The 27,207-nt window shown below is 37.2% G+C and overlaps 1 long non-coding RNA gene across 3 annotated transcripts in view; it reads left to right on the top strand.

Moving 5' to 3' along the window:
• Positions 1-23,175: 23,175 nt before the first annotated feature.
• LOC125182949 (uncharacterized) overlaps positions 23,176-27,207 on the top strand; it is a 67,076-nt gene continuing 63,044 nt past the window's right edge. For 2 of the 3 annotated variants that reach the window (XR_010829365.1, XR_010829360.1), the window contains exons 1-2: positions 23,176-23,592; positions 24,707-24,768. This is a non-coding gene — a long non-coding RNA (uncharacterized lncRNA). The remainder of the gene's footprint in view (positions 23,593-24,706; positions 24,769-27,207) is intronic. The other variant, XR_010829369.1, reaches the window with a different exon arrangement.

Here is a 27,207-nt window from a genome sequence, read left to right on the forward strand (position 1 = left end):
TACATACATTACTATGTATATAATAAATATTTAAGTTTTATTGTCTACTGGTAGTGACAATATATTAGAAATATTTTGCTTAAATATATTAGTAACAATGGAACACTTCAATGAGCTGGAGGTAAAAATAGCACAACGTTCAATACTGTTCATCTTGCAGTGCTTTAGACAACCTGCATTACATGCACAATGCCTCAGCTTCACAGCAGCTAATACAGGTGCTGTGAATGTTTTCTTTGATCAAAATGATTTTTTTTAAATCTTGAAATTTTGGGCTGTTTATCATCCTATGTCCTGAGGGTCTCTAAAATGCCTTACATTTCTGTTAGCCTAGGAAAAATCCACAGCCAGTCAATCAGGTGGAAAAATAGGTTATATTTTCATCTCACAGAAGATTTTCCAGAAATGTTTTCCTCATTAGAAAGCTTTAAAGTGTCAGAGAGGGAGATGTTCCTTAACAGGAGAGCAGAGGCCATCAAATTCTGCATGGTAAGAAGAGCTTTTGTATTCTTGATCTCCAGCATTGTGGCAAAGATGTAGACCTGTCCTGAAGGCCTGCAGTCTGAAAGCCACTGTATGCTGTACTTCAGTGGTGTGGATCAGTTCTAGACCAGACCATCACTTTTAATCACAGTTTCTGGAAATGACCCAAAATATTCTTATAATATCTACTTACTGTCTGTGATGAGCCTAGAGGTTGGAAATACTTAAATTCAACAGGGAAGAACCTACATAGCATGCTAGGGTTATTGCTTTGTTTTGGGATATTTGTGCTGATAAAGACTGAATGTAGTTTTAGGTATTTTACAAATTTTTGAAGTGTCTGACATGGAAAAATTAGTATTTGCAACAGATGTTTTACTTTGCAAATGGATAAACTCAGAACATGCACATACTCATTTGTGGATCGGTGACCAGCTGATCAACAGGAACATGTTAAGTGTCTTAGTGTGACCATGTATGTATACCCTGAATCACCCTTAAAATAGTTTACCTCCATCTGAGAGTGCTGCAGAACTGTAATTGTAAGGCAGCATATGGGCCCTTGGCCACTGCTGCAAAACACAATCTTCCACATAGATAATATTCTAGAAGACTATTCCCAGCAATGGACCCGTCTGCGAATGTAGCAGACTAAAGTAAATTATGCTTCTCCAGATCAAGAGTCAATCAAAACCCCTTCTTCTAATGAGAGACAAGAAACCAGAACAGTAGAAAACATATTGTGAACAGTCATCAATTAATTAAGGAAAAATGTCTGATTTGGGGATTGAGCCAGACGTGCTGTGAATGGGGTTGTCATGCACAAGTGGTGCTGAATAATGCTAGTGGGAGAGAAAGGGGAAACTGTAATCATCTTAGTCTCTGGTATATCTTCTAGTGGTGTGATCATAACTAGCTGGCTAAAGATATGTCTAGCCTTGGAAGAAGCTACCTGCTGAAAGGCTCCTCAGCCATTCAGAAAACAAGGAAAAGGCAGGTTATGCAATGTTTTGACCACATTCATTTGAGAGGGACTGTGATATTATAAAAAATAAATGAAAATCAATGTAACAGAAATCAGTTGACATCGAATGTTTAGGAGCAATTTTCCTTATTATAGTATGAACCTTGACACTGAAGTATTAGAAGACTTAGATCAAAATAGCATGTCCCAGACCAGGTTGTCTGCTAAGGAAACTATACTTAAGGTAATTAAAGCCACTGGTAGATAAGTTTGACAGTACTGCTAATTACCCAACCTTATTCACTGAAAGAGAGCTTGTAAAATATAATAAGTGTAGTATAATGGAAATGACAAAGACTCTAAGTTCAAGAGAAAAATAATAAGTTCGGAATTGGAAGTGCAAGCATCTTTGTTTAGTTTCTCCTTGTATTTATGTAGACTTGAAATTCATTCAGCAGACAATTGCGGGGAGCAAAGAGCTAATGTGACTCATGAACATTGGCTCTTTTGTTGGCTTGATTTTGTTTTTTATTCTGAGTACTGCCTTTTTCCCCAGTGAACCCAGTGAAGCAGTATTGTGTGCTTAGATGTGCCACTCCTCATCATGACCATGAGTCAGGCTGCTAGAATTGGGTTGGCCTTGCTTAATAAAACATCATTTTTATAAATCTTTCTGCCTGATTTGTCTTTTATCAATAATGAAGTATGCACATCAAATTACTTTTTTTTTTTTTTTTTCAATTACCATAAGCCAAGAGCAGGAAGAACAAATAATGGGATAAAGGATTCACATGTCAGGCTTGAATTTCTTCAGGCATTCAGTAAGCAACTGATTGTGCCCACACACCCATCTGCATTTTTAAACGTTCGTATGTCATGTTCAGTAGAAACAGTATTGTTTATTTCCTAAAGGATGAGCAATTAGGAATGAATATAATTAATACACGTGATACAATTTTGGGTCTTATCACAGTTTCAACAAGCCATCCACATCTATGCTTCAGTAGGTTTTTTGAAACATTTGCAAATGACAGGCAGATGGCCTCTTTGGGTTGTTGTATTAAACAACAAAGATTAATATTACCACTTTTCATGCGGTATGTTCAGTCACATCTTGTCTGCCAGAAGCTGGTTGTTTTCAGTGCCTCTAACTATAAATACTTATGGTCTGCTCTATAAATGAAAAAATAAACAAACAAACAAGCTTGAATATCCTTAAGAAATCTCAACCTATAGATACACAACCTTTGTCATAAGATAAGACGAACCTATCCTCTTTTTTTCTTTTTCTTTTTCTTTTTCTTTTTCTTTTTCTTTTTCTTTTTCTTTTTCTTTTTCTTTTTCTTTTTCTTTTTCTTTTTCTTTTTCTTTTTCTTTTTCTTTTTCTTTTTCTTTTTCTTTTTCTTTTTCTTTTTCTTTTTCTTTTTCTTTTTCTTTTTCTTTTTCTTTTTTCTCTTTTTCTTTTTCTTTTTCTTTTTTTTCTTTTTCTTTTTCTTTTTCTTTTTCTTTTTCTTTTTCTTTTTCTTTTTCTTTTTCTTTTTCTTTTTCTTTTTCTTTTTCTTTTTCTTTTTCTTTTTTTTTTTCTTTTTTTTTCTTTTTTTTTCTTTTTCTTTTTCTTTTTCTTTTTCTTTTCTTTTTCTTTTCCTTTTCCTTTTCCTTTTTCTTTTTCTTTTTTCTCTTTTTCTTTTTCTTTTTCTTTTTTTTTTTTTTTCTTTTTCTTTTTCTTTTTCTTTTTCTTTTTCTTTTTCTTTTTCTTTTTCTTTTTCTTTTTCTTTTTCTTTTTCTTTTTCTTTTTCTTTTTCTTTTTCTTTTTCTTTTTCTTTTTCTTTTTCTTTTTCTTTTTTTCTTTTTCTTTTTCTTTTTCTTTTTCTTTTTCTTTTTCTTTTCTTTTCTTTTTTTTTTCTTTTTCTTTTTCTTTTTCTTTTTCTTTTTTTTTTCTTTTTCTTTTTCTTTTTCTTTTTCTTTTTTTTTTTTTTCTTTTTCTTTTTCTTTTTCTTTTTCTTTTTCTTTTTCTTTTTCTTTTTCTTTTTTTTTTTTTTCTTTTTCTTTTTCTTTTTCTTTTTCTTTTTCTTTTTCTTTTTCTTTTTCTTTTTCTTTTTCTTTTTTTTTCTTTTTCTTTTTCTTTTTTTCTTTTTCTTTTTCGTTTTCTTTTTCCCTTTTTCTTTTTCCCTTTTTCTTTTTTCTTTCTTTTTCTTTTTTTCCCCTTTTTTCTTTTTCTTTCTTTTTCGTTTCCTTTTTCTTTCTTTTTTTTCTTTTTCCTTTTTCTTTTTTTTATTTTCTCTATTTTTTCTTTTTTTTTCCTCTTTCCTTATTCTTTTAATCCTTCCTTCCTTCCTTCCTTCCTTCCTTCCTTCCTTCCTTCCTTCCTTCCTTCCTTCCTTCCTTCCTTCCTCTCTCTCTCTCTCTCGGTGCCCTATTTTTCACTGCTGATGCAGGCCACTGCAAGTGGCAGTTTGGGAATCCAGCTGGGATCAACCCTATCCTTGGAGAGATCAGGTGTTATCTTATGGTTCTGCTATCTATCTATCTTTTTAAGAGACCATAGTGTCTTTTTGTGATTTTACTGACTGTTTCCCATTGAAGGAGGATAATGTTTATTGTGATACCTTTTCAGCTTAGGGAAATTAACGTGATCATATGCTAAAGGTATCAACTTGATAGTGTAAGAACTACTTCAGATCAGCTGGAAGTACTTTTAGAGAAGGTAGCTCCCTCACCTAAAAGCTTGAATTCCCAGCACTTGAAGAAAGCAAATCTACATTGTTAGGCAGGAAATAGGATAGAAGTGGATATTTCTAGGTTTGCAACACTTTGGAATATACCTGGCTAACTATGTCAGTGGTAGGGTGTAGGTTAATACCTTACTTTTACTTTACCTTGACTTCCCAAAGTGGAAGAGCTCCAGAAGATTCTCATTTAGAAACAGGAATTTCTACAGAATAAGGCCATTAGTGGAAAATGTTGAGTAGATATACTGAAAAGTCTACATATAGTGGCATATACTAATCTCTGTTAATCACTGATTAGAAAACTAGTTGGAAATGTCATCTTTTCTCCCACGTCTGTATAACCCTATGCACACTCTTAGCACTTAATATAGAGTAAATGACTGTAATTTCATCTCCTCTGAACCCCTGAGGAAAAACTTGCTGGCTTAATTATTTTTATACAGTCATTGTCCCAGTTTTTATCCATTTCAGTTTCCTGTTTTAAATGACTACAAAGAAATAATTCTTATGGCTTACTACTTTGAAGGCATTGCATCTCTGTCATTTAGTAAACACCTGCCATACTAAACAGTCCCGTTAGAGATCATAAAAGTATCTGAGAAGCTGTTGCATGCTTTATTATGTAGCTTATTGCTTTTTCCTTTCATATATGTTCTGGCTTGTGCTGATCAGCTGGTTCATTGTCTGTGATACTATAAATACTCACATCTTTCAGCTCCTATACAGCTAGCTGGAAGACTTCGTGGAGCAATATTTGATTCCTCAAATCTTCATGAATAAGAAGCTGAATTGGCCGTATCTGTGAAAACTGCGTGTTGGAAAGTGCAAGCCATTTACATTGAGACATTTTATTTACTTTGGCATTTTATCATAGGTTATTTTTGCTGAGGAGTTCATTAAATGAGCTTGACTGGATAATATGAAGATTCTTGGCACCACATTTTCTTATTAGTTCTCAAGATATGACAACTGGGATTAAACTCAAAGTAAATTTAAAAAAGACAATTGCAGTATTATCAGTGTTATTAAATATAGGAGACTGTTTATGATACTGTGCCAAATATTTTTACTTTGTTCAGTTCTATTTTCTGAACTGTAATAGCAGGACCTGAAAGAAATGGGGAGCTTGTGTTTTAAGAATATGGAAGAATCTAGGCTGTGTCTTGTACATCCCCCAAATGCTGCTCCTAGCATTAAGTCCACTGATATTATTGAGCCTATGTAATGGCAAAACACCCATGCTGGCACTCCTCCTTTCAGTCATTTGCATGTTATTGAACTTCTGAAGTGAGATGGTGCTTAAGGTGAGAGAGGGAACCACAGTCCCTCTGGATGAATAAGTGGATGAGTAAGAAGAAAATGGCCAAATATCTGAGAAATGGAAAATTAGATTTGAAGGATGTAAACTACTTCACTTTTTATTTAGGGGATTTGCGTGTTGCAGAGCCTTTGTTATTGACGTTGTGGCTCAGAATTTAATCATTAATCTTAACATGTAATCTTAACAGCCAGAAATAAATAAATAAATAAATAATGTAAAAACATCAAACGCGTAGTTATTTTGTTTTATTGATAATTTCTTTGACTATTAAGAATACCTTTATATTAAAACTGAATGCATCTTACATCAGCTTTCAGATCTTGTTGGGTCTAATATGCTCATTGATTCAGCAGACAAATATCTGTCACAAATATATGTACTTGATATATTAAAAGCTTATTCAGTTTAGACATTGCAATCCCTACTTTAGGGACATCACTCTCAGAGCATTTTGGTGTATATGATGTATATAGGTCCTGTAGTTGTAAGTTTCTGTCTTTTTTAATCAGAAGTCTTGGGAAAGTCTTTTATGTCTAAACTCTTTACACTTGTACTAATGTCTAAAAAATTAATCTTTTTTTCTATTAAAATAAACATGACATAAACACAGTTAAGTACACATCTGGGAAAACAACTTTGAATGAAAGAAGGTAAATCATTCCGTGGTTAAAAGCAAATATTTCAGTGTTGTTGATTTTAAACAGTTGTCTTGTTCTCTCTCTCTTTTTTAAATTAGAAATTAGTTCTTCCCAAAGGTAGACATTCAGGCATTACATTTGCCTGAATAGCCTGACTAATTTAATTTCATGCCATATTTAGCAACTTATGTCGCTAAAAATAATTATGATAAAGTTATAACAATTATGCTATGTTTTGGCAGTCTTAAAGTCACACATATATATAGAATTGAATTGAGTTGAATTGAATTGAATATGTCAGTTCTAAGGGACCTATGAAGACCATTGAACCTGACTGCCTGACCACTTCAAGGCTAACCAAAAGTTAAAACATATTACTGAGGGCATTGTCCAAATGCCTCTTGAACACTGGTAGGCTTGGGGCATCAACCACCCCTCTAGGAAACCTGTTCCAGTGTTTGATCACCCTCACAGTAAAGAAATTTTTCCTCATGCCCAGTATGAACCTCCCTGGGTTCAGCTTTGTGCTGTTCCCGTGCATCTTGCCACCGGTTCCTTGGGAGAAGACTGGCACCTCCCTCTGTGCTTCCCCTCCTCAGGAAGCTGTAGGGAGCACTGAGGTTGCCTCTGAGCCTCCTTTTCTCCAGACCAAGTGACCCAAGTGTCCTCAGCCTCTCCTCATAGGACATGCCTTCCAGCCCTTTTACCAGTTTTGTTGCCCTCCTCTGGACACTTTCAAGTACCTTAATGTCCTTTATTATTGTGGAGCCAAGACCTTTACACAATATTCGAGGTGAGGCCAGAGCAAAGCAAGAGAATCACCTCTTTTGACTGTCTGGATACGCTGTGTTTAATGCACCCCAAAATGTCTTTTGCCCTCTTGGCTGCCAGGGCACACCGCTGGCTCATGCTGAGCCCGCTGCTAACCAGCACCCCCAGATCCTTTTCTTTAGAGCTGCTCTCCAGCCACTCATCTCCCAGTCTGTACCTGTGTCTGGCTTCACTCCAACCCAGGTGCAGCAGCAGGCATTTTCTTTTGCTGAATTTCATGCCGTTGCTGATTGTCCAGTGCTCCAATCTATCTTGACACCTCTTCAGGCCTCTTGACCCTCCAGGGAGTCAACAACACCTCCCAGTTTAGTGTCATCAGCGAACTTGCATTCGACTCCTACATCCAGATCGTTGTTAAAAATGTTGAATAGAACTGGCCCTAGAACTGATCCCTGAAGAACACTGCTAGTGACTGGCCACCAGCCATACGTATGTATATATAATGCTGTGTATAGTATTTTTAATTCTTTAATGGAATTCAGTGTCCTTATTGTGCACCAGATCATTCACTGTGTATCTGATTCAATGTCCACTGTGATCTGTGCATTTCCTTTAGTGAGATTTGGTTTGTGAACTGTTGTGAAATGTCTTAAATTTTCACAACTTGATCCTGCACTGGGGCTTTATATACACGGCTAAAAATGCTTGCAATCGTAAACACTGATGGAGGACTAATACTTCAAGCAATAAAATAAAATTTAAGCAAAACACAGTGGTTATATTGTACCAAATAAGAGTAAAAGAAATTGAGTCTTTCTGTTGTTTTGATAGGACAAGAAAAAGATGTAAGAAAGAAAAAATTTTCACAGACATCTCCTTCCCAAATAGGCAACTAATACATTTGCTTTTATACATTTGTTGTATTACCTTTTTGCCTTTAAAAATTTTGCCTTTAAAAACACATGAGCTATGTGTACATGGGTTACTTATAGTGAATGTTACCTCATCTTCCCAGTCATTCTTCTGCCTATTATTTCTGGGCATTATCTGAGAGGGCAGTTAAATTAAAGTCTTATATTGAAGGAACAGTATATTAAGGGGGGCATGCTTACTAAATGTTGTATATGTGAAAGCAAAGCAGAGTCTCATAAAGCATCAGATTTCTCTGTGTTGCTCATCTTTAGATCTGCAGATGCTTGGTTACTTGATTATGGATCATTGCAGTAGTTAAAATAACTCTTGGACAAATAGGTTTTCCTTTTTTTATTGCCCTTAAAAAGAAAAAAGAAAGAGCTGAAAGGAAGAACTTTTTTTTTTTTCTCTCCAGAATTTAGGGGTAGTTTCTTTAGCAAAATTGTTCTCAGAATAAGTGTTAAAAAACAAACAAACATACAAACAAAAACATACAGTGTGAAGCCTATTCAGAGAAAGGTGTGTATTTCTTTATCAAGGATGTTGAAAGTCCTGTCTATATTTTCTGCTTTACTCCCCCTTTTCTCTTCTGTGTAACATGCCATGTAATTTCCAGCCTATTTGTATCTATAATCAGAAAGTGCATAACATAGTCTACCCTTGATTGATTGTGTGGAAAAATGTATCAATGTTAAATAGCAATGTGAATAATTTTATTTTGAATTCTTATAAACAAGTAAATTAGATTATGAAGTACAGTCTAAAAATAGTTTATAAATATGATAGGAACTTAAGAAATGGAAGACAATTTGAAGATTTCTATCTTGTAATATTCAGGTCAATGTTAATGCTAAAAAGGGCTATCATACTTTCTGAGTTTAGAGTGTCCCATTGTGAGAAACTTTGGTACGCTTCTTCTTTAGATGGCCTGGTTATTACCTCTCAGATGCAATAAAATTAAATTAAGGAAATGTCTACATGAGTTTTGTACAGAATGTAAAATACGTGGTAGTAAAATGTGCTTTAAAATGCACACTTAACTCACTTGCAAGCAAACCAGGCTTATTGCAATGACACTCTCCTTCAGCAGCTCCTTGACTGTGCTCTGTGGGCCACCAGTCTTCTGCAGAATGTTCTGTGGGATGCTCTCTGGAGAGCTCATGGGATTGTGTAGTGTTCCTTCACTTTGTTTCCATTCCTTTAATTGCATGAAAAGAAGTTAAAAACCTGTCAGTACTTTCCCAGTGCAGTCTAGTTTTACTATAACAAACCCAAGGGAGTCCTGGAGAATTGTTCATCCTAACAGGGTTGTTTTGCAATTTGCTGCACTGAAATTGTGAAGAAACATCCGATTTCTAATACCCAGTAATCAGTTGTGCTTTTATGGCAATTACTTCATGCTGTTTAATATTTAAAGGATGCTTTAAGAAGAAAATAATGAGGAAATTAAAAAGGAAAAAAAAAATCACATTCAAAGGCTAAATCCTGCATGCTGTGATAAAGACAAAGAAAATAGAGCTTATATGTAGATCAGCCTTCTGTAAGCACACACTCCAGTAGGCCTGATGATCAAGGAGAACGTATCTTTTTGCTGTTGAAATTACTGAAATTAGGGGGAGGCCGTGACTTACTTTTAATGAAGTCAGTCAATTCTTACTTTCTTTGTAAACATAGTCTGTAGCTATGAAAGGGATGGAACTTGTTTTTTGTTAAAAGAACTGATGACTGCAGTTGCCATGATCTGTAGAGAAGAGGGCCCACAGTCAATGTTTTCTGATGTCACCTGTGTTGTAAAGCTTATGACTCTCTGTTCTACTCTCATTGCAACATCATATAGTATGTACTAGCAGGGAAAATTCATGGCCCCCATTTAAAGTCAGCCAGACAACATTTATGCCAGAGTTCTGTTTAGTTGCTCTTAATCTCAATAGGCTGCTGTAATTGCTGTAATTCAGGCAAAACCAACAAGCATCACTCTTTTTTTTTTTTTTCTTTTTTTTCATACTGTCTAGTGATTGTTGTTCCACTTTAATGTAATTTTAGTTAAATTTAATTTCAAACCATCTCAGTTGAATTACTAAATAATAACATTAAAACCAAAACAAGCCTGAAAAAAACAGATACACACTCAGATCTTGTTGTGATTGCAATTCAGGAAAGCTAAAACCAAACATAAAGAGCTTGAATTTATTTGAAAAAAAAGGTATATTTTTTGAATAAAGGAGATGTAGGTATTAAATCTTCAGTATTAATATTGGACATATGCAGACAGGCATCTGCTTTCATTTGATCCAATCACTTAAAAAACATCTTTAAGCTTTAGCAACTTTATATAAATTCATTATTTTTAACGTCTTTTTTAATATCAACATTTATTATCAAACTATCTGTTAGTTTAAAAGGAATGGCATTGTCCTAGTATCTGGCATATTCCAGTTGAATTACTCCTTCATGTATAACTGTAGATATTTACAGTTTCCATTTGCTAGTTTCACATTTTATGGTTTGTTCAGTACTCTAGCCATGATCCACTGAATTCTCTGGTAGGGAGCCTAATAACATCTCGATAGACAAAAGGCAGTTACTTACTCTGAGCTTTTATTTCGCTATGGTGTCACTGGCCATCCCTCTTTCTTTGGGCACAAAAGAGCTGGAGAACTGGCTTAACACTGAGATATAATGTGAAGATGCATATGCCCCTGCTGTTGGGGACTGATGCTTCCGGAAAGCACAAGGTGAGGAAGCAGCAGATCTCCTCCTGCTGTCCAGCACGCAAGGTGTTCCTGTGGGGGTGAATCAGTGGGAGCAGCCTCGTGGGGTCATGGCAAACTGAAACAAGTCAAAGCTGGTCAACAGTAGCTCTAACTTTTGCTAGGACCAGAGTAGTATTTGCTCAGGAGAAATAACCAGTTAAATAAAAGTTATCTGGGTAGAAATGGCAAAAGTACTGTCCCTTTTGGGTCCATTCTCATTGTGTGCTGAGCTCTGGCTAGAAGCTGTTGGTCCAACTGTAACCTGCTCCCTTTAGACATTGTTTAAATCCTAAATTTTAGATATATATCTATAGTGCCGCTCTTAGTCCATTGAAGTCCATGATCAGCATAATAGGGCAAACCCTAAGCAAATTTCTGTTTTGTTTATATTTAAATATTAGCACATAGCAGACAATTAGCAGCAATGTCCCTGTTCTGGCAAAGGGTAAGGAGAATTAATGGCAATGTTAATGAGGTCTGACTGAAAACATTTAAGGCCCTCTCTGGTTCCACAGCTGCTGCCCTTTTGGTTTGGACCATTTTTGCTAATGTAACAACTAGTTTAGCAATGGTTTGGTGTTTACAGTAAAAAACATAGCTGCCAGGTATTTGTAGCAAATTAGTGACTGGCTCTATCCAGATACCTGCATGTCTTTCTTTAAAACCAGACAAAAGGAACAGTATTGGACAAAAAGAGGGCTTTATGACTTACCATGATGGGTCACGAGTGCAATATGTGCACAGTTTGAGTATCACTTCTGACCACTCTTTAGTACTAGAGTTCCTGTTCTGCTTGCTTCTTCATGAAAATAATAAATTTGCGCTACCCTTATTGCTTGCAGATAGGAATACATATCAAGAAAGATTTCAGCAATGCAGAAGTTTTAGATCTCATGAAGTGCCATGTGATAAATCTAAAGGTGATCATCTGTGGCAGTAAAGAATATATACCCCACAGAAATAAATTGATCTAGTTAGCTGCCACTGGCATAGATATACAACATTCATGACTTTTAGTATTCACATTTATTTTGGTATTTGTTATACTGTGCTGATATTTGTGATGTTTTCTTGTTCCAGATCACGCAGGAGAACTTTAAACAGTGCAGGTATGATCATGTAACTTTCTAAAATTCATCGGTGGTTGACAGAATTGTTCCAGTGTTGCCTCAGGTGCTGCTCAGTGAGAGGTTACCTGCATGCTGGAGCACTTCTGTAACAGTAATGGGACAGTGGTTATTTGTTTGCAAATACAAAATTCAGCATAATGACTTGAAATGTGCCTTGGTTATTTAATCATTGATAATACTAATAGCATCCAAAGAAAGCAATATTTTACATCTGTTACATATTTAAAGTTTAGTTGTTCTCTGACAGCTGAAATTACGTAATAAACATTTTATTTTTTCCTGAAGATTTTTTTTTCCTTGTACATCAGTTTGTATCCTAACACATTATTTCTTTATGGCTTTGCAAACAAGTACTGATTTATAGAGACAGAAACTTGTCAAATATATAATACATATGCTACTTTAGCTAAAACATCTGTTATGTAACTTGTCCTAGGTCATTCTGCTTAATCACATGTTATTTTATACATTGTTGTACTCTGCAGTTGTCATAGAAGTTCTAATTCTGCAAACTTTTCTGAGGTAATAAGATAACACCCAGCTATTGTTTTCCAGTATTTTTTTTCTCCATGTACGTAGGGGGAAAAAAAAAAAATATATATATATATATATAATTCCCATTTAAAATGTTTAAATGTAACAATGTTTACCATTGATACAGTGAAATCTAGAATAGTCTTGCAACTTAGATTTTAGTTACCTAATGTCCCTTTAGACATGCTGTTTTCTAAGAAGAAATTAAATAAGATTTTATAGTATAATTACTTTTTCTATATCTTGAAAATCATCGATCCTGCTTCTCTTTAAATCTCTAAAAATGCCAATGATTTAAAGAGCAGACTCATGTCTCAGGTTTACATATATCACTGATCACATTTACCCAACTAGGGTTCAAGATGAGATCCCTCTGATCAAATGTAGACACCTGTTTATGGGCAGGAGGAATAATTTGTCAGGTTCTCCTGGCTGAACTCTTCATGAACACAATGGATGAGAACTAGCTCTTATGAAGACATAAATTATAGACAGCTAAAATAAAGTAAGATTAGTCTTACCTGCCATCCTTCACCCTCACCTCAGCTCCAGCAGGCTGAGAATTAAAATCTCTTTGTGTAATGATCATCATTCAACATTCAGCCATCCACCAAGGACTGCACATTTTGCTACAGTCATTGCAGTATAAACAGCTCATGTTTCAGAGGACAAAGATACTGCCTTGAATATGCAGTTCACAATGTTTGTTTATTTATTATTTTTTTTCCACAGTTCATCATGCTGGATTTCAAAACATCCAGCTGTATTTGTCTGGGAAGGGTCTGTTACTGACTGTAAGGAGACACTTTGAAGATGCTTGTTTAAATTAAATATTTATGTGAGTTTCTAACAGTTGTGAAGATATTTAAACAATATAATTCTCAATATGACTTAGACATACAATGCACTTGGAAGGAAGAAATAACTGATTTTGCTCTAAAGTTAGAACTATGCTGTCAGCTGGTTAGTTTCTGGGAATGTCGGAAACTAAAGCAGCCCAAAACAAAAGAATAAAGTTGTTAGCAATCTTGTCTCATGAACTCTCTCTCTGTATCTTTCTCTGTCTCTCTGTCTCTCCAAACATAAACCTAGGGTAAGGATTGCAGGAGCTGTGTCTTCTGCTGAGAGATCAGTCTCTCTACATTAGTATCGTGTCAATATTGCCATGTAAAGGCCTTTTGTTGTTGTTGTTGATGGGGGTCATACATTGTAAACAGTTAGGTCTTTCACTGTGACTATGGAATATTTCTTTTAAGCTAAAAAAAAAAAAGTGTTCTGTAATGATTAGGCTGAGTACTTCAAATCTCACTGTGTGGTAGCTTCTGCTGTGTCTTTCTAAGAAGATTACTGATTTACAAGAATTTCAGCAGAATTTGTTGCTAACTTCAACACAGTCAGAGGTGTCTGTGTCACCTTGGCTGAGAGGGGAGCTGTGCATCAGCTAAGTCCTGGTAATTGACTGCATGCACTCCAAAAGCATTGTAAACATGCTATGATAATACTGTGATTGCATTATCACATCACAGTGGAAGTGGCTTCAATGACAGTTTCACTTCTTGAGAAGTACACACTAGAGAAAAGTGAAGGGATCAATGAGGCAGCTTGTTCAGCAGCTAGTTTCTAGGGTTGTCCTGTAAATTTAGCCTGTAAATTTAGTAAATTTAATGTAAAATAGCAGAGCCAGCTGAAGTTCTCTGGTTTTTAAAGCCAGTCAGTTATCTACCAGCTTATCAAACAGGTTCCCAAATCACTCCATGCTGTTTGAAAATATAAGAAGACTATATTGAGTAGGAATAACTGGAAATGTGACAGCATCAATGTGGTTCAGTTGATATAGTACCTGGTGGCAGTGAAGTGAAAAGATATGGAGCAAAGCAAGCAAATGAAAACTGAAATGCTATTCCAGACTTTGCAAGAGGTTAGGGTTCACAAGGAATGATGAATTGAAATCCAACTGGAAAATTGTATATTATATACTGACAAAAATTATGTAATTTTGAAAGCTGCTTTGCTATTGTGTGACTGCAGTATGACTTGCATATGAATGTTCTTGCTTGGTAGCAGCACAACAAAGTCATAGGCCATAAGGAGCAGAGACTGGGCAGAAGTGTGCTATTATGCAAACTGAAAGTATAAAAGGTAGAAATAAAATATTTATGTTATTTATGTTAAAATATTTATGCTTAGCCTAGGCTTTCTAAATTGGCACAATTAGATCTCAACAACTTGCAGATCAATACGGCAATGGCCAACACGTCATTGACTAGCGATGAGAATGGAAAAGGTGATGGTACCTAATATTGTGATTAACTTGCTGATCATCGTATTTTGCTGTCTCTTTTCTTCTCCTTAGGCAATTTCTTTGAAGAGTCATGTACTAGAAGAAGAGGGGTTAATATGGAAATCAGAGAGAGCTGAGGCTGTATCAATAAGCCAGTACAGGTTGAGGGGATTTTTGCACAGGGGAAACATCCGTAGACAAGATGCAACAACCACTGTATAAGCAAAGACCTGAAAGGTATCACTCTTTCTAATTATCATAAGCATGACAGTCACCAAGATCATACATCATAAGAATGACTACTGCCCTTGAGAGTTACAGAGTAAGACTTAATGCTCATCAGTATATGGCCTCATTGAATAAAAAGCCATCTAACTTTATGAGAGCAACACTGAGCTCAGGTTGATGTAAGGTTTGATGAAAGTCAGGACGTGGTTTTGTGGACTTGGTGCCATATGGACATGGTCAGAGCACTGGAAGGGGAAGCTTAACACCATGATTTTGGAATTCGAGGAACACAATTACAAGGCTGAAAATCCATGTGTCTGTTTGGAGAAGTATGATGGAAAAGAGAAATAACGAAAAATTTCACAGTTTTGTGAGATCTTAAATAGATTTCTTCCTTCTCCCTAAACACTTTCAGGTGTTCCCCCCCCCCCCAAAAAAAAAAATAAATATTTCTTTATTTTAAGGCAGCACCTTTTATGAATTTACAGGAAAAAGGATTTTAGGGAAGGTTTGAATTCTTTTTTGTTTGTTTGTTTGCATATTTATTTTACTGGTTATGCTTTTGACTTTATACTAGATGGTCTGTAAAAATGCTATTATATAATATTAATAATTATTATATTTAATTAATAATTATAATAATATAATATTATATAATGGTATTTTGTTTGTATTGCCTAAAAAGCCAATAGAAGATAAAACTATAAAACGTAGAAATAAAATATTTATGGTAATATTTATGTTGTCTTATAATAACATAGTCTTTAGCCTAGCTTTCTAAATTGGCACAATTAGATCTCAACAACTTGCAGATCAATATGGCAATGGTTAACACATCATTGACAGCAATGAGAATGGAAAAGGTGATGGTACCTAATATTGTGATTAACTTGCTGATCTTATAGCATCTATTATAGCATCTGAAACTTATAGTATCTATTCCTCTTTTCCAGTCCTAGTTAATCTCTTCCTTTTAACTACAATATTGCAGTCTATCAAACAGAATGCAAGTAAAGAGAGATTCTCTAAACATAACAGAGTTAAATCAAAACAAATCGTTTTAGGTTTAGTAGCAAAGCAATTCCCAACCACTGCAAAGGTGAATTTAAGAAGCATAAGTCAGTTAAAATCAGCACTTTCTGAAAAGAATTTATTCTTCTCATGTACTTTCAGAGTTTTGTAAGGAATAGCAGTCCACAAAATCAACAGAGCCAGTCCTGCAATCCTTGTGAAGAAGCAGCATTAATCTCCAGTGATGTAAGGTATGTCTGCAAGCCTGATAAGGTGTTTCTACAAGCTAGTTCCTGCTGAAAGGCCCTGTGATTCTGTTAAATTGCTGTTCAGTCCAAAGCAACCCATCTGAAGAGGCAACATGTGCTAGCGTGGGTTTGCCACCCTATGGCTATGACCACACAGCTGCTTTTTATCTGCTTGGAATATGGTCAAACCTGCTTGCTCTATATTATATGGGTGCATCTATGGTGAAACATACCTTTTGCAAAGTGCATATAAAAGCACTTCAGTGTAAAATAGGCCAAACACAGTCTTTCAGTAGGTTTGAAGTCCATTAAGGTTATTCCATTGAACAACTAAGTTAAATTTAGTTTTCTGTCTTTTTAGCAACTCAGCAAAACTCCCTGCAAGCAAATGATGGCACATTATCCAAGACTCTTAGCTTGGATACAAAGGAAAGGGAAAAAAGGATAATAGCCTTTCTTCTGCGTAGCTGTTCATATCATTGCAAATGCTCAAATTGTATTTTTGTGCACAATAATTGGACTGAAACATCAAAAAAAAAAACCTGTTAGGGCTGTGTGTGCTTGCATTGGGGTTGTAGTTGTTATTTCAGTGGGTCTGGAGAGGACGGTGAAACGGTGAAGCAGGCTTTATAAACCCTGTAGGAGCAACACTAGTGCTGCCACTGAGCTTTCTATTTTAGCACTGCTGCAACTGGTTTCTAAGTAGAAGAAATGTAAGAGGCACAACAAATACTGGAGTGGTAGGAAAGCAAAAGCAAGCAAGGACTAAAACTTGTGCAGCTGTAGGCCTGCCTATACTCTAGGGGGGGCAAAGGGCTAGTTCAAACATATGGCTGTGCTTTATGCAGGAAAAGAAGACTTGCTTTCTCAAAATGGTGAAAGCTTATAGTGTAAACACAGCCCATAGTGTGTGTATATCCGTATGAAGCTTTCTTTACAGTGCAGTGCCAGAACTTACTTCCTTGCTAAGCTACAGAATGTGGTACAGACACAGGCCAGTAGCTGAGGTGGCAAATTAGAGTTAATTTGGATATCTCTGCACTGGGTTGTTTTGGGGACATTCGTGTTAGTAAATAAAAGAGGACAAGGTGTGCTCTCTGGTCATGTGGACAAATGTCCATGGCATAACTGATGTCCGTATGATAAGCTTGTTTTTGCCTTGCCCTTTCTGCCTGTCAGGCGTAGTCCCCGTCTCATGCAAAACCCTCAAGCTGTGTGGCCAGTGCTACGTGCAGGAGCACTGCTAAGCCCTGGCTGGTTTCTTGGTATAGCTCTAGTGACTGACTTCCCTCTTTACACTATAAACTGAGTTAAAAGGAACCAAGGTAAAGCTGAAATGTAAATACAGCTATCTGTCTAGATACCTGTCTGTTCCGCTGCTGGTGTAGTGGTGGCTCTGTATAGCTGAATACTGGAGAACTGCCTACTGAAGACATTAGCTCATTTGGCTTCATGAACCTCTTCATGACCTTCAAGCCAAACATGTGGTTAAGTGTTTTGCTGGAAGGAGGCTTCTTTTATACTGATAAGAAATACTGTTTTCAGGGCAATGGGACACTCATTTTCTCATCTCTCCTTTAACCTTTCTTTTCTGCTGTTGCCTATAATAGATGCACAGTCCCACTTCATTTTCCTACCTTATTACTGCAGTTGACATCTCCATCTTACCTCTCTCAACGTACTCTCATCTTTCTTTATCAATTTTTAAAATTTCAGCCTTTCCTACACATTCAAATCCACCCTACATCAAATTTTTTCTTCAGACTGGCCTGTGAAAGACTCACCATATCCATCCTAGATTCCTCTAATTATTTTGCATATTTGTGTGAATTATTTTGTGATAATGGCTGTTCATTACATAGACTGTTTCTTCATACTAAATACAGAAAGTTAAAGAGGTTGTTATAGAAGAAATAGAAAGAATAGAAATAGACGAAATCCTATCTCCAATCAGTCCTTTTTGAGGTACCTAAAAGGCTGAATATTTGGAAATTTTTAGTTTTATTTATTTATTTATTGTTAGTTAACTGTCACATACCAGAACTTAGAGACTGTAGAATGAGGAAACTTCATTTATACTACGGTACATGGTTGAGCTGATCCAAAGAGCCACACTTTGTCACAGGGTTTTTTTTTTTTTTTGATAATTTATAATTTGGGCTATTCTATTATTTTCCACACACCTGGATGGTGTCTGAGTAGACATACACTTAAAGAAATTCATTTCTGATACTACTGTCTCTAAACAGAGCACCTGTAGAATTTCTTCAAATTTGTATATAATGAAAAATAGATGCAAGTGGACAAGGTCTCTACCTCCACATAGATAGGTTGCACAAGCTTGAGAATGTATCTCCCAAATTATTCTAAAGATGGGTAGAAAAAAAACTGGTGGTATTCAACAAAACACAAGACTTCACGATGTACAATTTAATACTGTACTAAACATTGAACTGAAAGAAACGTAATGATTAGAATTAGAAAATGTCTAGTCTTTTAATCCTATCTGTTAAACACAAATGTTATTAAATGACACTGTAGTTACCTAAATGATTTAATATCTGTCTTAGATGGCAATCAGACAATTTAAGCTAATTAAAAAACAAAAATGTACTGCTTTTCCTGTTTGGAAAAACTACTATAGAATGTAATGGGAGAAAGACAAGACCTTATTTAGGTTATAAAATGCAATGAATGATATCTGACATGTAGAAGATGTTGTGCTTTCCAGTAAAAGAATAATAAGAAGTATGGCTAATCTTTCACTATTTAATGAATTGATTTATTTCTTTAAATTGTTAGAAAGTGCATGGGCATCATTTTATTACTCTGCTGTTTAAATGAAACATCTAGATCCTTAGGGCAGGCTCTCTCTTCCAGTGATATATATATATAAAGGTTGGTCCTCTGGACTTGGACTGCTATTTCTAGGCAGTGCTATGCTGCAAATTATAAACATCTACGAGAAAATGCTTCTTACAGAAGCTGTTTGGCTCTGAATCAAGAATGAATAAGTCACTTCTAAAGATTCTGGCAAATAAATTGGAACTCCAGTCGCCTCTTGTACACATGCTCAGCTTCCAGTAATCTGCTAATTACTCTTAAAATTAGCACAGTCTGCAGCCTGCAGGAAAATATGCAGTAAATCTTCAGTCACATGAACTTTTGAACCCAGACTTTTAATAAATATAATGAGATGGTCACTTAATAAAGACTTTAATCAGAATTTTAGTGTGCTTCATTCTGCACTAAAATGCAGAGAGAATTTACAAATAAGGAAACCAAATTGTATATAATGAATTGGGAATAAAATATGGCTGATTATTCCGGCTTCAAACGGCTGGAATAGAGCTGTGAGAACATCCCTTACCAAAAATCCTTAAATCCCCTTATATTCTTCCTTGAAAAAGTTGAACTTCTATTTCTGAAGAAACCCTTTGAAGTCTATTAGGCGACTCCATCTTATTCCAAAAATTAACTCCAAGAAAACTGCTGACAAGACATCCAATCACCCTCTTCTTAGAAAGAATCAAATGCACATTTTCAAGAGGGAAAAATACAGAGGAGCTTTTTCTTTCATAAGCTGGGGGAAATGGGAAGACCACAAAGAGGCTTTTATGATGGTATGGAGTACAGCATTGGGGTGAAGTGGCTGAAAAGGATATAAGAAATTAGTGCTGTATGGACTGCCATACCACAATCTCTGATTTTTTTCTTGTGGTACCCTACTGGGATGATCCAGTTTTGAAAAGCTTTGACATGGCACTTCTGTTTGTACTCACATTCTTGTTGGGGTATACCTGCATTATGCCCTGTACCACCATTCCCTTCCCTTTTCCCTCATTCTCACTTCAGTGTTCCTGCTTAGTCTGGATCTACAGGACTACGCTGTGGGGAAAGAGGCATCTGCTGCTGAAGTTCTGCTAATATGGATTAAACCCAGCCCAGATCTTTTGTACATGGTAGTAGAAAATCAGGCTGATTCCCTGGGCATTCACACTCTCAACATTTTAGCCTGGTAAACATTTATCTAGTGTTCAGTATTTTAAAGGAAAAAAACACCAGGAAGCATTTTAAATATTGGGAATTCAAAATCTGGTGCATGGTATCTACCATGTTTGGATCTTGAGCCTGTTTCAACTGGTAGGCACGACTCCAATCAAAACAATTTGTGAGTAGAATCAACCTTTGGCAAGGTTTCAACTATTTGAAGATTTAGCTAGCTGGAACTCTATTTTTACAGCTGTTTCCATATGAATTTACGGATTTGAAGTAAACCCCTTTTTGGTGTATAAGCACTGTTCGAAATGCCATCTGTTGGTCCCCAGTTCAGAGTTTCAGCTAGTCTTGAGCAATGCATCTTTTTCAACTCTGTGCAATTAGTATTTATAATTTTACAGAAGCAGCAGTCTAAAATGTAAACCCTGTCTGTGTTATCATGGCAGTAATCATTTGATCAACACTGGTCTTTTGAAAGCTTTCTAGACTTTTTCTCAAGCTATGAATACCTAAAGGATTCCTGCTTTTCCTTTACAGTTTAAAAATTATTATGTTGGATTTTTTTCCTCTATTCAGCCACATATTAAAAGTATTTTTCATCAGTTCTGCTAGTGTTCACTTTAGAATTAAACCTGACATTACAAACACTGAATGTACTTGTGTTAGTAGAAGTCGACCTTTTAAGCTTTCATTTTTCAAAGTGTCTGCTTGTCAAAAGCAGAAAGAAGGCAGGGCGGTGGGGAGGGGGGACCACGTATTGTATGGTAACAAACAAAAAAGCAACACAAAAGATTTTTCTTTTGAAACCTGGCATGTACTCCAGAATAGTTCTTGCCATGGGAACATTTAATTAATCTCAGCAGCTTCCACTTTTCCCAGTTGGGTACTGTCCTGTCACTTCTCCTGGTAATTGCAAATACAAAGCTGTTTTACATACAATAATGGGTGAGTGAGTTGGTGTTCCTGCTCATTTTGCTAAGCTGCAGAAGCATATTCTCAAGTATATTGCACATTCCTGGAGAGTGCATTTACCCAAGGGAAAATATGCTCCAAAATAATTTACAATCAGCCCAGTTCTAGCAAAATGCAAGGAACATGTTGTCCTCTATGGAGCAGTGACGCAGTTTCACTGGTACAAAATTAGATGAGGCTGAGACTGGGTGCTCTGAACGGCTGCATGATGGACATGTGGCTTTGAGTCCTGCACTGGGTTTGTGTTTTCTTTGGGTGCATTTAGCACAGCTGTGGCGTGAGGACCCAAGCCCATCATACAAACATGGGTTAGTAATGCCAGCTTCTGCAGATTTCTTATCAAAAGCAGTGGGAGATTCATGACTTGAACGCACACAGAATGAGCCCCATAGATCATTTGATTGAACTGGGTAATGGTCTGATTTTTGGGGTGAGGGGGAGAGAAGAGAGGTAGAGAAAAGAAAGAAAGAAAGGGAGAGAAATGAAAACAATCTTCCTCTGATACCTTCAGCCTTCAGCAGGAAAGATGGGGCTACCTGTCACCTGTCTTTCAACTCTTTAAAACTGACCTCTCTGAATTCTTATATACAGTGAGGACTTCGACAAGAAATTAAACTATAAAGATATAATTACTGGGGAACAGTGTGTGTGTATACATATATATATATAATTATATATACTTGTATATAGACTACCTATATAATACTTTTATATACAACTATAAAATAAAAGGCAGACTTCACTAATAAAAGAGAAGTGTCAAATATTTCCAGGGTTCTTCCACTACTGAAGCTGCTGCGAATCAGTATACTGCTACAGAAAAGCAGGATAATTAAAGTATTAATTATTGGGTTAATCTACCCTGAACTGCCTACTGGAGTGCAGTGTTGAGGCTTGACCATGGATGACCATTTGGAAAACACAACTGGAGTGTGAGAGCTGACCTAGCTGCCTCAATCTTAGGTCTTCAGTTGTAATGATTTTTTTTATTCAATTTAGAACATACAAGAAACCCTCAAGTATGCTTAATTACACTTTCTTATAACACAAGAACCAGCTCTTTTCAGGTCTTTTAATTAAGAGATACTTAAGGAAGCAGAAGCCAATAATTTTATGTGTGTGCTGGGCCTGGTCTCGGAAACCGGAGCTATCAGCTGCCCACTGTGAAGAACTCCCTACTTTCTACTGCTTTCCAAACTTTCATTGTGTGGGTTGAAAGAAAGGCAGGAGCTTGCCTTAGGCTTCAATTATTTTTTTTACTGTAGCGTCCCCAATAGCGTTTGTACACAACATAATGTGATCTTTAGCAGTGCAGTTACTTGTTCTTCTCTTCAACGCACATCTTTGGATGGGACTTTTGGGGCAGAGGAGTGGGAGGAGAAAGGTGACAGCACACCACTGTCCTTCACCTGTCTTGGTGCTGGTGTTGGTGTTCCCAGCCTTGCCCTGTTGTTTTCTCCATGGAACTAGGAAGAAGTGATTGCTCTGCACGGGGTGGCCAGGGGTGCCACCCACAACCCAGCTCAGGAAAGCAGATTCTTCACAATGGTCATAAAGTCTTTGGGTCAAACCCTCTTGTTTCTGAGCTAACCAACATCAGCTTCAGGGGGCTACCCAAAAGATGAGGAGCCACTGCCAGAGGGGAGCAAGGGGAGACAGTATCTGGTGTAAAGGAATATATAATTATGGCTTGCTTGTACTTGCTTCCAAAAAAAAGTATATTAACACATGATCAATGCTGACCAGCAGAATACATTATCAGCCTCAAAAGCCGTGCATTGAAAGCTGTGCATTGACTGTTAATGATGTTGTAAAATTCTGTGTAATATACAGTGCATAAAAAATCACCATTTGTAATAAAATACAGTAGAAAATAAAATACAGAAGCAGAATTAAACATGCTTCTTTTCAAAATCTGAAAAATGTTTTTATCTTTCTTAATGCATTTTTTCCCTCCTCTCTGCTTTCCACCTACTGATTTTCCACCAGCAAAATGACAGTTTGGGGCAAAATGTTGGGTTGACAGAAACCAGCTTTGCATTTATAAACCTCAACCCACAAAAACACCTCTGAGACTTTGCATTTATGCCCTGTAGGAAAACAGGATTTATTTTGTTTTGCCTTTTAGAGTAACAATGATAAATGTTAAAATGAAGCTGCTTTTAAGAAGATGTGCCTTCAATACAACTGTTTTGGGCTATTACAGGAGTGAAATACTGCAGCCTGGCTGAAGGAGGGCTGGTCTTCATGATGCAAGAGCCCTTCCTGATTTTATCAGAAAATAATGATCTAATTGTGGTGAAACCATTGCCAGTCTGAAGTTCATTTGGATGGATTAATTGATCTGGATTCTGACCCTAAATATGGAAAAGTCACCTGAAACTTTGTCATTGTTTTTGAATGAAAAGTATGCTGATCCAGTCCATGAGAAAACAGAAGAGAAAATGACTGAAGAAAAGTAAGACCAGCTACACTGTTCTGTTTGTAGAGATGTGAATAGTTGTGGGGAGGGACAGGACTAACACAGCTTCACCTCCTACCTCCCTGTGCTGCAGGGTCTCTCCTCCCAGCATCTCAGCACATGGCCACTCCAGCTCTGAAAAGTGAATGTAAATAAGGTAAGTGCTAAACAACTGAGGAAGGGGGCTTTAAAAACAAAACTTAAAGCTGTGGGTCTAAAAGTCTATGAGTAGCTTTTCATTTAAAAAAAAAAAACAACTTTTTTTTCTTTTTTTTTTTCTTTTTTTAGTGTGGCATCTTATTTGCCACTGCTGATGCAGGCCACTGCAAGTGGCATTTTGGGGATCCAGCTGGGATCAACCCCATCCCTGGAGAGATCAGGTGTTATTTTATTGTTCTGCCAAGAAAAACGTTTTCAATAACAGCCTGGCCTCTGTGGGAACCTTACTGGCAGGGGCTGTCATGAAGATATTTAGACGTTGTGCATTTCATCCCCATCATGTTCATGATCTCCTTGCTGATTTGCCTTGGGCTGGTTTCTCTCTTGCAAAAGGCACCTGTTTTCCTTCATTTCAGTGCTTTCCAATTTGTTTCTGCTTGAAAGTACTAGTCTATAGTTTAGAGCAAAGTGAATAGCTAATATACATTTAGTTTTGCTGGAAGAACAAGTATTTTTTTGTTTTATTTGTACTTGACCCAAAATAAACTATTTTATTTTACTTTGGAAATATATATATTCCAAAGTGTAAGGCCTTAAAAAAAAAAAAAGTAAATTCTGAAGTTTTAAAAAAGTGAGAATGATTTTTTTTATGATAGTCTTTCTCTCTCTCATTCTCTTTCTCTCTTTTCAGAACTATTCAATAATTCAACATGAACTTTCACATACTATAATTAATTAAAGTCTCCGTTTCTGATGAACAGAGGATCTGTCTAAAGAACGTGACATCCTTCCATATGAAGTTTTCATCTTAGAGAGCCTGACTTGATTGATTGTTCTTTTTGATTGTCATGGTGTCTGATAACTTTGGCTAGGATTCTTTCTGCTTGCCTGAAGGGAAATAAAATGTATTGGGCTTTTGGGCCTAGAGTTACTTTACATGCCAGACCTTCTGGTGTGACAGCATGCCATACTCCAGAACACATGCCTATTCTTTACTGATTTTCTTAGCGGGAATGTTGGCTAATGGTAAAAAACTTTTGACCCGGGGGGTTTGCAACTTTAGACACTATTCCTAATTGCTTTATTTTATTTGTGCTTATATAATTCTGTAGATTTTCTGGATATTCAGATTTTCTACAGGACTTTGAAGAGATATATCTTCCAAAAAGATCAAGTAAGTACAGGATTTACTTGTTTCCCTGTTTGTTTTTGTTGTTTGTTTGTTTCGTTTTTGTTTTTCCCAAACCACAGCTGCACATTAACTTGGGGACTGTTCTATTTTTTTAGCAGCCAGTAGCACAGCTGTGCCCTGGGGAGTATTTAGCAAATACAGATTACCGGACAGCTCTAAATTAGTTCCCTGTGTATCACGATCTCTGTCTCGGGTTGAAATGCCCCATTATTAAGTGGGACTATATTCTATTCAGATTTAATGTTTACCTTTAGAAGTAATGAATAACAAAGATAGTGTGGATTCAACAAATTATTGTTACAATCCTATTATGTAAAGTGGCTATCCTTCACATTTTTCTGAGGTCAGACCATGCAGATATTTACAGTGACACTCAAAGCCAGTCTAGCCTTCTGTACTCAGAAGTATGGCTGTCATGACCAAAACGTTGGTCATTACTTGATGGACATCTATCCAGCTTTGTGTTAGAAAATAGGGAGAGCCCAGACATACATTTCAGACCTGTCATGTAAGAGGGGTGCTTGTATTATTGTTATTTGGTGGATACTCCATTCCATGTGACAGAAAAGAGTGCTGGAAAAAAAGCATAGTAGAAAGGGATCTGTAGGCTGAATCTCAGTTCATTCTCCTAGAATGAATTTGGACACTTGTGATGTGAAATCATTTCAATTCATCAGGCTATTTCCTATCTATTATATTATCTATATCAGATTTGATGAGAACTTCTGTGTCAGATTCAATATCTGAGCATCCTAAGTGTACTGCCTAGAAAACAGTTTATATTTGAGATAATACATTTCAGCTGATGAAATCCAAGTGTATTTGCAATACTGTTTTTTCTGTTTCTAGGAATTTGACCTAACCTATTTGATATGTAACACAGAGTTTAATTCTACAAAGATTGAAAACACAATCAAATCATCTTGCAAGCTCAATATCAGTTATTAGAATTTTTTAGTTAACCATAAGCATGTACCATAACCATAAGCATGTACCAAAAAAAATCTTTGCTACTGTACCTGAACCATAATAGTCTAATGGTTAACCAATTTTTAATTTAATTAATTAAGTTTATTTAATTTTAAACTTTGAGTTTTAGGCGTTGTGCTTGGAAACGGTGTAAAAAGATGTCCCTTAAACATACTGGCTCATCTGATGGAGTTGCCATAAGAATCCTTTAAACACTTCCAAAGTCCACTAGTATTTGCACCTTGGTGCAAATGGAGCAACACCACAGAGAAGCTCCAGTTATGGGTGCATGGGGAGAAGAAGGACAGGGCTGCTCCTTGGAGAGGCTTTTGTGGAGGTTTTACCCAGCTGGGCAGCTGAGCTCCACCACAACCACTCTCTCCCTCCCCCTCCTCAAAAGGGGGAGAAAATACGACAGAAAGGGCTCAAGGGTTGAGATACGGACAGGGAGATCACTCAACAAGTATCATCATGGGCAAAACAGGCTCAGCGTAGGGAAATTAATGTAATTTATTACCTATTACTAACAAGGTAGAGAAGTGAGAAACAAAGAAAACAAACTGAAAACACCTTCCCCCATCCACCCTATTCTATATCCTCCTCCCTGAGTAGCACAGAGGAACAGGGAATGGGGGCTGTGGTCAGTCCCTAACGCTTTCTCTCCACTGCTCCTTCACGGTCCCTCTCTGCCCCTGCTCCCCGTGGGGTCCCTCCCACGGGATGCCGTCCTTCCCCAACTGGGCCTGCGGGGGCTGCCCACAGGCAGCAGCTCTTCAAGAACTGCTCCCACATGGCTCCGTACCACGGGGTCCATCCCCCAGGAGCAAACTGCTCCAGCACGGGTCCCCCACGGGCGGCAGCTCCCCCCAGACACCCTGCTCCTGCGTGGGCTCCTCTCCACGGGCTGCAGCTCCGGCCCGGGGCCTGCTCCTGCGGGGGCTCTCCATGGGCCGCAGCCTCCTCCAGGCCACATCCACCTGCTCCACCGGGGGCTCCTCCACGGGCTGCAGCGTGGAGATCTGCTCCGTGTGGGACCCATGGGCTGCAGGGGGACAGCCTGCTCCACCAGGGGCCTCTCCACAGGCCACAGGGGAACTGCTGCTGCGTGCCTGGAGCACCTCCTGCCCTCCTGCTGCACTGGCCTTGGGGTCTGCAGGGCTGGTTCTCACCCCTCACTCTCCCAGCTGCTGTTGCACAGCTGTTTTCCCTTTCTGGAATCTGCTCTCCCAGAGGCACAAACAACATCGCTTTTTGGCATGGTTCTGGGCAGCAGCAGGTCCCTTCGAAGCCATCTGGAGCTGGCCCTTATCTAACATGGGGCAGTTTATGGATTCTTCTCACAGAGGACACCCCTGCAGCCCCCTGTTACCACAACTTTACCACACAAACCCAATACAACTTGGGGCATGGCTCGAGGGAGAGAGAACAACAGCTGAGGATGACCATCATGCA

Source organism: Anser cygnoides, chromosome 1 (genome assembly GCF_040182565.1).
Source record: "Anser cygnoides isolate HZ-2024a breed goose chromosome 1, Taihu_goose_T2T_genome, whole genome shotgun sequence".
Classification (NCBI taxonomy): Eukaryota; Metazoa; Chordata; class Aves; order Anseriformes; family Anatidae; genus Anser; species Anser cygnoides.